Source organism: Oncorhynchus gorbuscha, linkage group LG24 (genome assembly GCF_021184085.1).
Source record: "Oncorhynchus gorbuscha isolate QuinsamMale2020 ecotype Even-year linkage group LG24, OgorEven_v1.0, whole genome shotgun sequence".
In the NCBI taxonomy this organism is placed as follows: Eukaryota; Metazoa; Chordata; class Actinopteri; order Salmoniformes; family Salmonidae; genus Oncorhynchus; species Oncorhynchus gorbuscha.
In genome coordinates this window covers 15180317-15192607 of record NC_060196.1, presented here as the reverse complement: position 1 = coordinate 15192607, position 12291 = coordinate 15180317, and positions in this window count along the sequence as shown.

Here is a 12291-nt window from a genome sequence, read left to right as displayed (position 1 = left end):
TCTTTGAAATTAAAGAGAAAGGCCATAATGTATTCTAGCCCAGGCACCATTTAGGCTTTGGCCACTAGATGGCAGCACTATGTGCATTGTTTTAGTGATTCAGTGAAATCTTGCTTATCTATTCAAAATGTTGTGTCAAGACTGCCCAAATGTGCCTAATTTGTTTATTCACACATTTTCAAGTTCATAATTGCGCACTCTCCTCAAACGATAGCATTATATTCTTTCACTCTAATAGCTACTGTAAATTGGATAGTGCAGTTAGATTAACAAGAATGTAAGCTTTCTGCCCATATCAGATATGTTTATGTCCTGGGATTTGTTTTTGGTTTCTTACAACCTCTTGCTAATCACAGCCTACGTGAGCTCAACCGTCCCGCGGACAGGACTCCGATCCTGAAGGAGTACGGAACAATGTAGCCAATTTTTCAGAACAGTTGACTCTGGCTGCGTTTACAGAGGCAGCCCAGTTCTGATCTTTTTCAGCAGATCAGCTCTTTTGCCAATAATTGGGGAAAAAGATCAGAAATCAAATAAAATTGTATTTGTCACATGCGCCAAATACAACACGTGTAGGTAGACCTTACAGTGAAATGCTTAATTACAAGTCCTTAAGAAAAAGTGTTAAGTAAAAAATTTAAGTAATACATCATTAAATAAACAAATAATTAAACGGCAGCAGTAAAATAACAGTAGCGAGGCTATATACGGGGGGTACCGGTGCGGGGGCACCAGTTAATCGAGGTGATATGTACATGTAGGTAGAGTTAAAGTGACTATGCATAGATGGTAAACAGAGTAACAGCAGTGTGAAAGAGGGGTCTGGGTAGCCCTTTGATTAGCTGTTCAGGAGTCTTATGGCTTGGGGGTAGAAGCTGTTAAGAAGCCTTTTGGACCTCGACTTGGCGCTCTGGTACCGCTTGCCATGTGGTAGCAGAGATAACAGTCTATGACTAGGGTGGCTGGAGTCTTTGACAATTGTAGGGCCTTCCTCTGACACCGCCTGGCATAGAGGTCCTGGATGGCAGGAATCTTGGCCTCGGTGATATACTGGGCTGTTCCCACTACCCTCTGTAGTGCCTTGCGGTCGGAGGGCGAGCTGTTGCCATACCAGGCAGTGATGTTGCAGCTGTAAAACCTTTTGAGGATTTGAGGACCCATGCCAAATCTTTTCATTCTCCTGATGGGGAATAGGGTTTGTCGTCTTCACGACTTTCTTCGTGTGTTTGGACCATGACAGTTTGTTGGTGATGTTGACCCCAAGGAACTTGAAGCTCTCAACCTGCTCCACTGCAGCCCCGTCGAACAGAATGAGGGCTTGCTCGGTCCTCCTTTCCCTGTAGTTCACAATCATCTCCTTTTGTTTTGATCATGTTGAGGGAGAGGTTGTTGTCCTGGCACTATACGGTCAGGTCTCTGACCTACTCCCTATAGGCTGTGTCATCGTTGTTGGTGATCAGACCTATCACTGTTGTCATCTGAAAATGTAATGATGGTGTTGGAGTTGTGCCTGGCCACGCAGTCATGAGTGAACAGGGAGTACAGGAGGGGACTGAGCACGCACCCCTGAGGGGCCCCTGTGCTGAGGATCAGCGTGTTGTATGTGTTGTTACCTACCCTTACCACCTGGGGGCGGCCCATCAGGAAGTCCAGGATACAGTTGCAGAGGGAGGTGTTTAGGTCAAGGGTCCTTAGCTTAGTGATGAGCTTTGAGGGCACTGTGGTGTTGAACGCTGAGCTGTAGTCAATGAATAGTGTTCTCAAATAGGTGTTCCTTTTGTCCATGTGGGAAGGGCAGTGTTGAGTGAAATAGAGATTGCATCATCTGTTGGGGCGGTATGCAAATTGAAGTGGGTCTAGGGTTTCTGGGATAATGGTGTTGATGCGAGCCATGATCAGCCTTTCAATTGGGCTTCCTGTGTAAACGCAGCCTGTTTCAAAACAGCCAATGCATTTTTTAAATTACACATTTATCCCCCTTACAAAACAGCATAGCCTTATTCATTGATGATACATCTATACAAAAATGTACCTCCTCTCTCTCCCTCTCTCGACATGGACAGTATTTTGCCTACCCCTTAAAGTGATAATGGCTGCAATTGACTGCCTATTTGATTTATTTACCAGGAAAAATATAGCTTTATAGATAAAACCAAACAGAATTTGAGATTCCTCAGTAAGAGTGCTGTGCTTAACCTCAACAGCGCTGGAGTCCTGACCTCACACAAACACATTTCACATGCTCCACTCGCACCTGATACACACCTCTCTGCCAGAGTGTTCACACACTCACTCCACTCTCACAGAACACTCACACACTCCACTCTCACCAAACACACTCACACACTCCCACTTCACTCACATAATTTGCCCTCCCACTCTATTGTATCACACCCTCCGGACCTACACTTTTCACTCTCCTCACACATACTCCTGCTCCTCTTCCACATAGCAAAGAGACAGACAGTGCTACTCTGTCCTGCCTCACACACCCCGCTGTGTCTCAGCTCAGGGAATAATGATGATAACCTAACTGGCACTGATGGTAATGCTTTTACAAGACATGACCACACAAGACTTTCACCATAATTTGCAAATAAATTCATTAAAAATCCTACAATGTGATTTTCTGGATTTTCTTTCTCATTTTGTCTGTCATAGTTGAAGTACACCTATGATGAAAATTACAGGCCTCTCTCATCTTTTGAAGTGGGAGAACTTGCACAATTGGTGGCTGACTAAATACTTTTTTGCCCCACTGTACATGCCCACAATAAGATTATTGGGGATAGTCAGATTTAATATAATAGTTTGTTTTAAACTGTTTACATGCTTTGCAAAAATAACGATTTCCCCTAATAATCCTGTTTACATGGCCACATCTGAAATCAGGCTACCTAATGAATGCAGATAAACGCCTTTCAAAAAAAAAACTTTCTACCACAGTGACCATGTTATTTTGCTATGCCTGTTCGGGCATATGACGTTTGTGAAAACTATTTTGGAAGATGCACTTGTTCAGTTTTGCCGAACTCAACGTCGAGGGAGACTTGCACAGCTGGATGCCGATTTTAAGCTGTTTACATGTTCTAATAGTTCAAAAGATTGCTCAGAAAACCAGGTGTTTTAATAGGCCTATGCATACTTCGATTTTGACCTTACGCCGATTAAGATAAGCAGATTAAAGTGTTTACATGACTTGCCGTGCTCTGCCTTAATATCTAATTATTAAAGTGCATGTAAACATATTTGCTGATTAGTCACTTAAACTTTTAATCAGTATGGCAGCAGGTGAAGCATCACAGACCCAGGGGAACTATATAGGCAATACGGCGCCATTTGGGAAACACACCCAGACTTGAAGACAAATCGCCCGCTAGGCTAGACACAGAATCTTGGTTTCTATTTCTATGACACACTGCCCCCTAGGGGGTAGTACTAGCAGAGAGCCTCGGAGATACACTCCACCACTTCTCAGTTAAACGGTGCTCAGGTGAATCAATCTCTCGTAATGAATGTATGTCCCTGAGGTAAATACTGTATGGAAAGATAATCCACTTATCATACATGCAGCAGACCTGAGATGGAATATATTGTGCATCCAAAATGGCACCCTATTCCCTTTACAGTGCGCTACTTTGGCAACATAGTTGGAGGGATAGTTGGGAGGCTGGGTAGATGGAAGAGTAGTGTACTGTAAATGGAATAAGGTGCCATTTGGGACACAACCAGTCTGACGTTTCTTTGGGAAACTGTTTGCCAATTATGATAAACTCTCTCGGAAACATTCAGAGCACTTTTCTCATCACAAACTCAACCACAACAAGTCTCAGGAACCTAATGAAATGTGCCTGGGAATGGTAAGCATGCACAGCGGGCTACTACACACTGACGGTTAAACGCCACGCTTTTCTTCCTGCAAAATGAATGAAAAACATGGATCACCAGGTTGATCTAGAAGTGACAAGTTTCAGTTGTAAAATGCAAGAATTGTCATGCTTGTCAGTGATAGCCAATCTTGAAATTGTTACTGTTTTGACAGATGTAACATTTTCCTGGAGGTTATATTTGGATGCCGCATCCTATATGTATTCTAATATTATTTTGAATGGCTTTTCCTCAGGAAATTGACTCGGTTCGTTCATAGTCTTTATCCAACTTTGATTGTCCATATACATTGAGTGTACAACACATTAGGAACACCTGCTCTTTCCAGGACATAGACTGACCAGGTGAAAGCTATGGTCCCTTATTGATGTCACCATTTTTAATTCCACTTCAATCAGTGTAGATGAATGGGAGGACACAGATGACATATTTTTAAGTCTTGAGACATGGCTTGTATATGTGTGCCATTCAGAGGGAGAATGGGCAAGACAAGAGATTTAGTACCAGTTTGAGTGGTCCAGAACTGGGGGGGGGGGGGGTCCTATTGTTTTGTACACTCAGTGTAAGTCAGGGATGGGCAACAGTACCCCATGTGAGACGTTGTATTGGAACCTACCCACTAGAGGGCAGTGAGAACTCAGAAGTGTGTGCATGACTGCAGCACACAAAACGGATGCCTCTTTTCTCATAGTGAGCATGGTCAATTTGGATATAATTGCACACTTGCCAAACTACACATCTGCAGTGATTTCCTGCTGATGTGAGTTTGAGAAATGCTGAAGTTAAAGCCCTATTATTGTGGGGATGACAGCTGGGTGGCCTAGAAGACTGGGTGTGTGGGTGGAAGTATGGATGGATGGATGGATGGATACATAGGTGAATGTCTGAAGGCTACATGGTGGGGTGGATGAGGATGGGTGGCAGGGGAATGAAAGACTGGAGGTGTGGGAGGCTGAGTAGCAACATAAATAGGAGGCTGGATGGCTAGGGAATGGAAGGCTGATGGATGTTTGGAGGCTGGGTGGCAACAGATTGATGGATAGTTGGGAGGTGGGGTAGATGGAAGGCTGGAGGCTGAGGAGTGAGAGTCTAGGGGGGATGGGGGTCTAATATCTTTGGCCCCTCTGCTAGAAGACTGGGAGGCTGGGTGGGTGCTGGATGGCTGGGTGGGGGGGGGTAGGGACCTGTGATCTGAGTCTGGAGATATGTACTGAATGGGGCCTAGGGGGCAAGCAATGGTGTAGCACTATCTTGTAGGTTACAGCTCACAATTCTATGAATTTATTTTGGTAATCCGTTATTTTAAACATTGACATATTGAATTAACAAGAATCCGATGCATTGCACCATCACACTTAAGTTGACACTAACATTCAGGGTTCGTCCTTAGATTACTTATATAAAGGAAGGGCAACTTTGATGGAGGTGGGGGCCACCATTTTTTTACTCATTGTGAGGGGCCACAGTTTCTCGCAGGTCTGCATATCCACATCAGTCCTTTTTGTTTTGTTGCAATTCTATATACAGTGGGGCAAAAAGTATTTAGTCTGCCACCAATTGTGCAAGTTCTCCCACTTAAAAAGATGAGAGGCCTGTAATTTTCATCATAGGTACACTTCAACTATGACAGACAAAATTATTATTTTTTTCTGCAGAAAATCACATCGTAGGATTTTTTAATGAATTTATTTGCAAATTATGGTGGAAAATAAGTATTTGGTCAATAACAAAAGTTTATCTCAATACTTTGTTATATACCCTTTGTTGGCAATGACAGAGGACAAACGTTTTCTGTAAGTCTTCACAAGGTTTTCACACACTGTTGCTGGTATTTTGGCCCATTCCTCCATACAGATCTCCTCTAGAGCAGTGATATTTTGGGGCTGTTGCTGGGCAACATGGACTTTCAACTCCCTCCAGAGATTTTCTATGGGGTTGAGATCTGGAGACTGGCTAGGCCACTCCAGGACCTTGAAATGCTTCTTACGAAGCCACTCCTTCGTTGCCCGGGCGGTGTGTTTGGGATCATTGTCATGCTGAAATGTGATTTTCTGGATTTTTTTTCAAATTTTGTACTTTCTTGCCCCAATGTATATTGCTATGGGGTGTAGAGAAAAAGTTGCAGTATTTGACAAATAAAAAGTCATCTAAAAAAGTAGGGGTCAAAATGATTGACACCCCTAAAGATTTTTTATAAATAAAGTAGTCAAAAGTGTAGTATTTGTTCCCATATTCCTAGCATGCAATGATTACATTAAGCTTGTGACTACAAACGTGTTGGATGCATTTGCTGTTTGTTTTGGTTGTGTTTCAGATAATTTTGTGCCCAATAGAAATGAATGGTAAATAATGTATTGTCATTCTTATTGTAAATAAGAATATATGTTTCTAAACACTTCTACAATGTGGGTGCTATAATGATTATGGATAATCTTGATTGAATCGTGAATGATAATGAGTGAGGGAAATTAGAGTGTCAAATATCATAGAAGTGGTTCCAAAATGATACTGCATTATTTACCATTCATTTCTATTGGGCACAAATAAAATCTGAAATGGCTACCTAAAACTGCAAATGCATCCAACAAGTTTGTATAAAATAATATATCCCCCCCAAAAAATGTACAATACAACATACAGGGGCTACACCCCTGCTTGCTTGTTTTAAGTTTGTATACACAAGGCATGATTGTGTGCTTCTACATCTGCATTGCTTGCTGCTTGGGGTTTTAGGCTGGGTTTCTGTATAGCACTTTGTGACACCTGTTGATGTAAAAAGGTCTTTATAAATACATTTGATTGGTGTCTGCTCTGTAACAATAAAAATGCACTAACTTGAATTCATATGCATGACCCGTTGCATAAAACTGACTACATTTAAGCATAATTTGGATGCGGTATGGTGGTCATTGGCTCAACTTACCCCAAGGCAAACAATTTCACTATATTAGCCCACACAGCTACAAGGATGCACTTTCACGCCAGGTTTAGGACCTCATATTGTAGCTTATAGAGGCCCTAACTTATGTATAAAACAATCTACACTGACCAAAAATATAAATGCAACATGTAATATGTTTCATGAGCTGAAATAAAAGATCCCAGAAATGTTCCATACGCACAAAAAGCTTATTTCTCTCATTTTGTGCACAAATTTGTTTACATCCCTGATAGTGAGCATTTCTCCTTTGCCAAGATAATCCATCTACCTGACAGGTGTGGCATATCAGGAAGCTGATTAAACCGCATGATGATTACACAGGTGCACCTTGTGCTAAGGACAATAAACAGCCACTCAAATGTGCAGTTTTGTCACACAACACAATGCCACAGATATCTCAAGTTGAGGGAGCGTGCAGTTGGCATGCTGACTCCGGGAATGTAAACCAGAGCTGTTGCCAGAGATTTTGTTAATTTCTCTACCATAAACTTCCTCCAACATCATTTTAGAGAATTTGGTAGTAAGTCCAACTGGTCTCACAACCGCAGACCACGTGTATGGCGTCCGTGCTTTTACACCTGCATTGTTTGCTGTTTGGGGTTTTAGGCTGGGTTTCTGTACAGCACTTTGAGATATCAGCTGATGTACGAAGGGCTATATAAATACATTTGATTTGATTTGATTTGATCCTGTGGGTGAAGGGTTTGCAGATGTCAATGTTGTGAACCAAGTGTCCCATGGTGGGGTTATGGTATGGGCAGGCAAAGGTTACGATAGCATTTTGAATGCACATAGATACTGTGATGAGATCCTGAGGCCCATTGTCGTGCCATTCATCCGTCGCCATAACCTCATGTTTCAACATGATAATGCATGGCCCCATGTCTCAAGGATCTGTACACAATTCCTGGAAGCTGAAAATGTCTGAGTTCTTCCATGGCCTGCATACTCACGAGACATGTCACCGATTGAGCATGTTTGGGATGCTCTGGATTGACGTGTACAAATGAGTGTTCCAGTTCCCACCAATATCAAGCAACTTTGCACAGCCATTGAAGAGGAGTGGGACAACATTCCACAGGACACAGTCAACAGCCTGATCAACTGTATGCGAAGGAGATGTGTTGCGCTGCATGAGGCAAATGGTGGTTACACCAGATACTGACTGGTTTTCTGATCCACACACACCTACCTATTTTTTTTAAAGTATCTGTGACCAACATGCATATTTATTTTGTATTTTATTTAACCTTTATTTAACTAGGCAAATCAGTTAAGAACAAATTATTATTTACAATGACGGCCTACCCCGGACGACGCTGGGCCAATTGTGCGCCACCCTATGGGGTGTGATACAGCCTGGAATCAAACTAGGGTCTGTAGTGACACCTGTAGCACTGAGATGCAGTGCCATAAATCTCTGTGCCACTTGGGAGCATATCTGTATTCCCGGTCATGTGAAATCCATAGATTAGGGCCTAATTAATTTAATTTAGTTGACTGATTTCCTTGTCTGAACTGTAACTCAGTAAAATCTTTGAAAATTGTTGCATGTTGTGTTTTTAGATTTTTGTACAGTATACTTTGGGTTAGATCAGGGATTCCCAAACTCAGGCCTCGGGACACCAAGGGGACCACATTTAGTTTTTTCAAATAATCAACTACACATCAAGCTTTGATCATTTGAATCAGCTGTGTAGTCAACATAGAGAAGCTAACTTACTATTTATCTAACTTATCAAACTCGATGTTTGTTTTCCTCATGTAAGTTAGCTGAACAAGATCCCTTTTATTTGCTATTTACAAAGTTCTGCTGTTCCCCCTTGTCTCACGGAGTGTTTGTTCCCTGGGTCCCTTTTTGTTCATGGATGATGATAGGGTACATGAAAAGGCTTAACTCTGGGTGCCGAACATGGAGCTCCTAGCTACAGAATTGGAACGGGATGTGTGATGCTCCATACCCGTTACAGCTTGGCTAGCGTACATTTTAGAAAGGGATTTTTCAATTAACCTGTTCTTGTCAATACTTTTCTTCCGATTTGAGAACAAAGAAAGTATCTTATACATGTCCGTGTACAGTTGCTGGGGGGGTCTCAAAAAACCTGAGAAATTCAGAAAGATATGAATTACACGTTTTCTATCAAGTGGGAAATGCTTCTTAAGTTCCTCAGCGTTCACATCACCGAGGACTTGTCATGGACCAACACCACCGCTACATTGTCAATCTTTGTTTTGGTCGCACAGCACTGTGTGGCGTGCCGTCATCTACACATAGAAACAACTTGTTACGGCAAAGATGTTGGGAAATGCAAGATGTCTGGCAGCTAAAATGACGAGGGAACTCCTCACTCGGTTCAAAACGTGGATTTAATATCGTTCAGACATTTCTCATGTTTTTGGAGAACCACCTGCAACTGGATAGACATTTCTAAGATACACTTTTCTTCTGAATCTAGAAAGAAGAAAGTATCGCCAAGAACAGGTCATTGAAAAATTCCTAAAATGCACGCTAGCCAAGCTGTAACGGGTATGGAGCATCACACATCCCATTGCTATTCTGTAGCTAGGAGCTAGCTGCTTTGCCTCACTGCAGAGTACGCTCTAGACCAGGTCTGATATCGTTCCCCTGGAGAAAGGCAGCCTTTGGGGAGTGTGGCACAACAATCAGGGGAGTAAAACTCAAAATTGTCAGGCCTCCCAAGTGGCGCAGCGGTCTAAGGCAGCTAACTTACATGAGGAAAACAAAAATCGAGTTTGATAAGTTAGATAAGTTAGCTTCTCTATGTTGACTACACAGCTGATTCAAATGATCAAAGCTTGATGAGTAGTTGATTATTTGAAAAAACTAAATGTGCTCCCCTTGGTGTCCCGAGGCCTGAGTTTGGGAATCCCTGATCTAACCCAAAGTATATAGGTGTCACTGCAGACCCGGGTTCAATCCTAGGCTGTATCACAACTGGCCGTGATCGGTAGTCCTGTCGGGCGGCGCACAATTGGCCCTGCGTTGTCCGGTTTAAGGGAGGGTTTGGCCAGAGTGGTGTGCTTTACTTGGCTCATCGCGCTCAGCGACTCGTTGTGGTCGGCCGGGCGCCTGCAGGCTGACCTCGGTCGTCAGGGGAATGGTGTTTCCTCTGACACATTGGTGCGGCTGATTTTCCAGGGTTAAGCTGACTGGTGTTTAGAAGCACGGTTTGCCCTTTCGGGGGACGCGTGACTCGACCTTAGTCTCCCGAGCCCGTTGGGGAGTTGTAACGATGAGGCAACATTTGAAATTGGGAAGAAGAAGGGGGTAAAAACAAAATAAAAAGACCTTGCTGCAAGTGAATATTCTGATTGATTTATTGGCAGTGATGCTCTCAAACCAAACAAAGATTTGAGGGGCCAGGACACTGCTCTCCGTGCAGCCAAGATAGCAATGGTAATATCTCTGCTTTGTGTGTTTTCCGCATGCATTTGCCTGCTGATCATATTATTAAAGTCTTAGTTTTTCCCCATTCTGCCTCTGTTCACAGTACATGTTGAGGCCCAGTACATGTTGAGGCCCAGTACATGTTGAGGCCCAGTACATGTTGAGGCCCAGTACATGTTGAGGCCCAGTACATGTTGAGGCCCAGTACATGTTGAGGCCCTGTACATGTTGAGGCCCTGTACATGTTGAGGCCCAGTCCATGTTGAGGCCCAAGCCATGTTTCGTTTTTTGGCACCCTAGTTTTAATGATCTAGATCAAGTAGGTTATTTTTTTTTGGAGGGGGGGGGGGGTGATGACTGCACAACAAAAACACAGATGTTCTACATCAATCTGTAAGCTCTTTGTGGGAGTTGTAGCTGTTGTATGACTAAGTAAATACTAGAACAAAAACTGTAGCATCCTGTAGCAGCATATTCCATATAGATTCCATCTGCAAGTCAACGTAGAACAAGATACAGTAGTAATAATAATAATAATAATATATGCCATTTAGCAGACGCTTTTATCCAAAGCGACTTACAGTCATGTGTGCATACATTCTACGTATGGGTGGTCCCGGGGATCGAACCCACTACCCTGGCGTTACAAGTGCCATGCTCTACCAACTGAGCTACACAGGACTAAACACCAGGGGGTGAGTGTCGAGTGAAAGGGTGTTCGACTGGCACTGCATAGTTGTAGTAATTTTAAATGGACAGGACGAGTGTTCGTACAGTAGGCTAATTTTATTTTTTAAATGTAGTCAATTGTTACACGTAGATACGGGTTGTGTGCCTGTTTGAGTGTAGTCATGTCAGTGTTATGTAGTAGTAGATGCAGGCTACTTGATTATGGATAGTAGGGTGCATAAAACGTCATATATTCGTAACAAAGGGCAATATTTCAGAAGGTACAATAGAAATGACGGTTAGAAAATGTGGAAAAGCAGTGGTCACATCTACTGAAAATATGTTTGTTTCTAACTTCAAGTATGTGCAGTAATCAAGTGACAAGTTGACTTAAGCTGGTAAATTTGTAGTAATGTTGGTATCATTTTTTTTCTAGCTTTGGATGCTCTTACAGAAATTTGAGAGACCGAAAGAAGTCAAGATTCCGTGGAACGTCATAAGCACTCATTACAAGGGAAGATTCCATAGAATGTCATGACCACTTGCAATTGAGGGTAAGGGACTAAATAAAGGAAATGGGGTTAGGTTACACTAGTTGAACAGCCTTTCTTAAACAATTAGGCTGTGTTCACACAGGCAGCCCAATTCTGATCTTTTTTCCCACTAATTTGTCTTTTGACCAATTACATCAGATCATCAAAAGACCAATTAGCGGGGGGGGAATCAGATGTGGGCGGCCTTTCTGAACAGCCTGCTAGGCTCTGTACAAACTGCAATGGCTGAGAAGAATCAAACCCCTCCGTTGGATCTTTCCCTCCAATGCTTTAGAGGAGGTGAGGAGAGAAGACACAAGGAATGGAGGAAATATTAATTCGGCCTTTTCTCAATTGGGTAACACATTTAAAAACGACATACTACTTATTTTATCTATAGCATTTCTAGCACAACTAGGATACATTTCTTTTTTACTACCTTACATATACATTTTACCCCCATAAATAGCATTTTCCTGATGACGAGAATGAGTCTAGCGAAGTAGGAGTTTCAATCCTGCTGCTCTATAACAGGTCTTGGATTGAATCCTGGGGGCGTATTCATTACGGAAACAGTTGACCGTTTAAGAACCAAACGGAAGAAAACCGAGCAAAACAAGAGTTTATATTGGTCAAATTCAGGTTAGGTCCCTCCCTATTCCATTAGGTTTTCTTTCGTTTAGGAAATGTTTTTCAACAGAATCGGAATAATGTATACACCCCCAGGCCTCAATCTTGTTCTGAGGGAAGCTCAGCCTCATGGGCAGATCTAATGTAATTGGTTGGATGAAAGCTCAGTGGGCAGCACTTAGGAGTTTATGGGTAAAAACATATAGAAAAAAGAAAAGGCC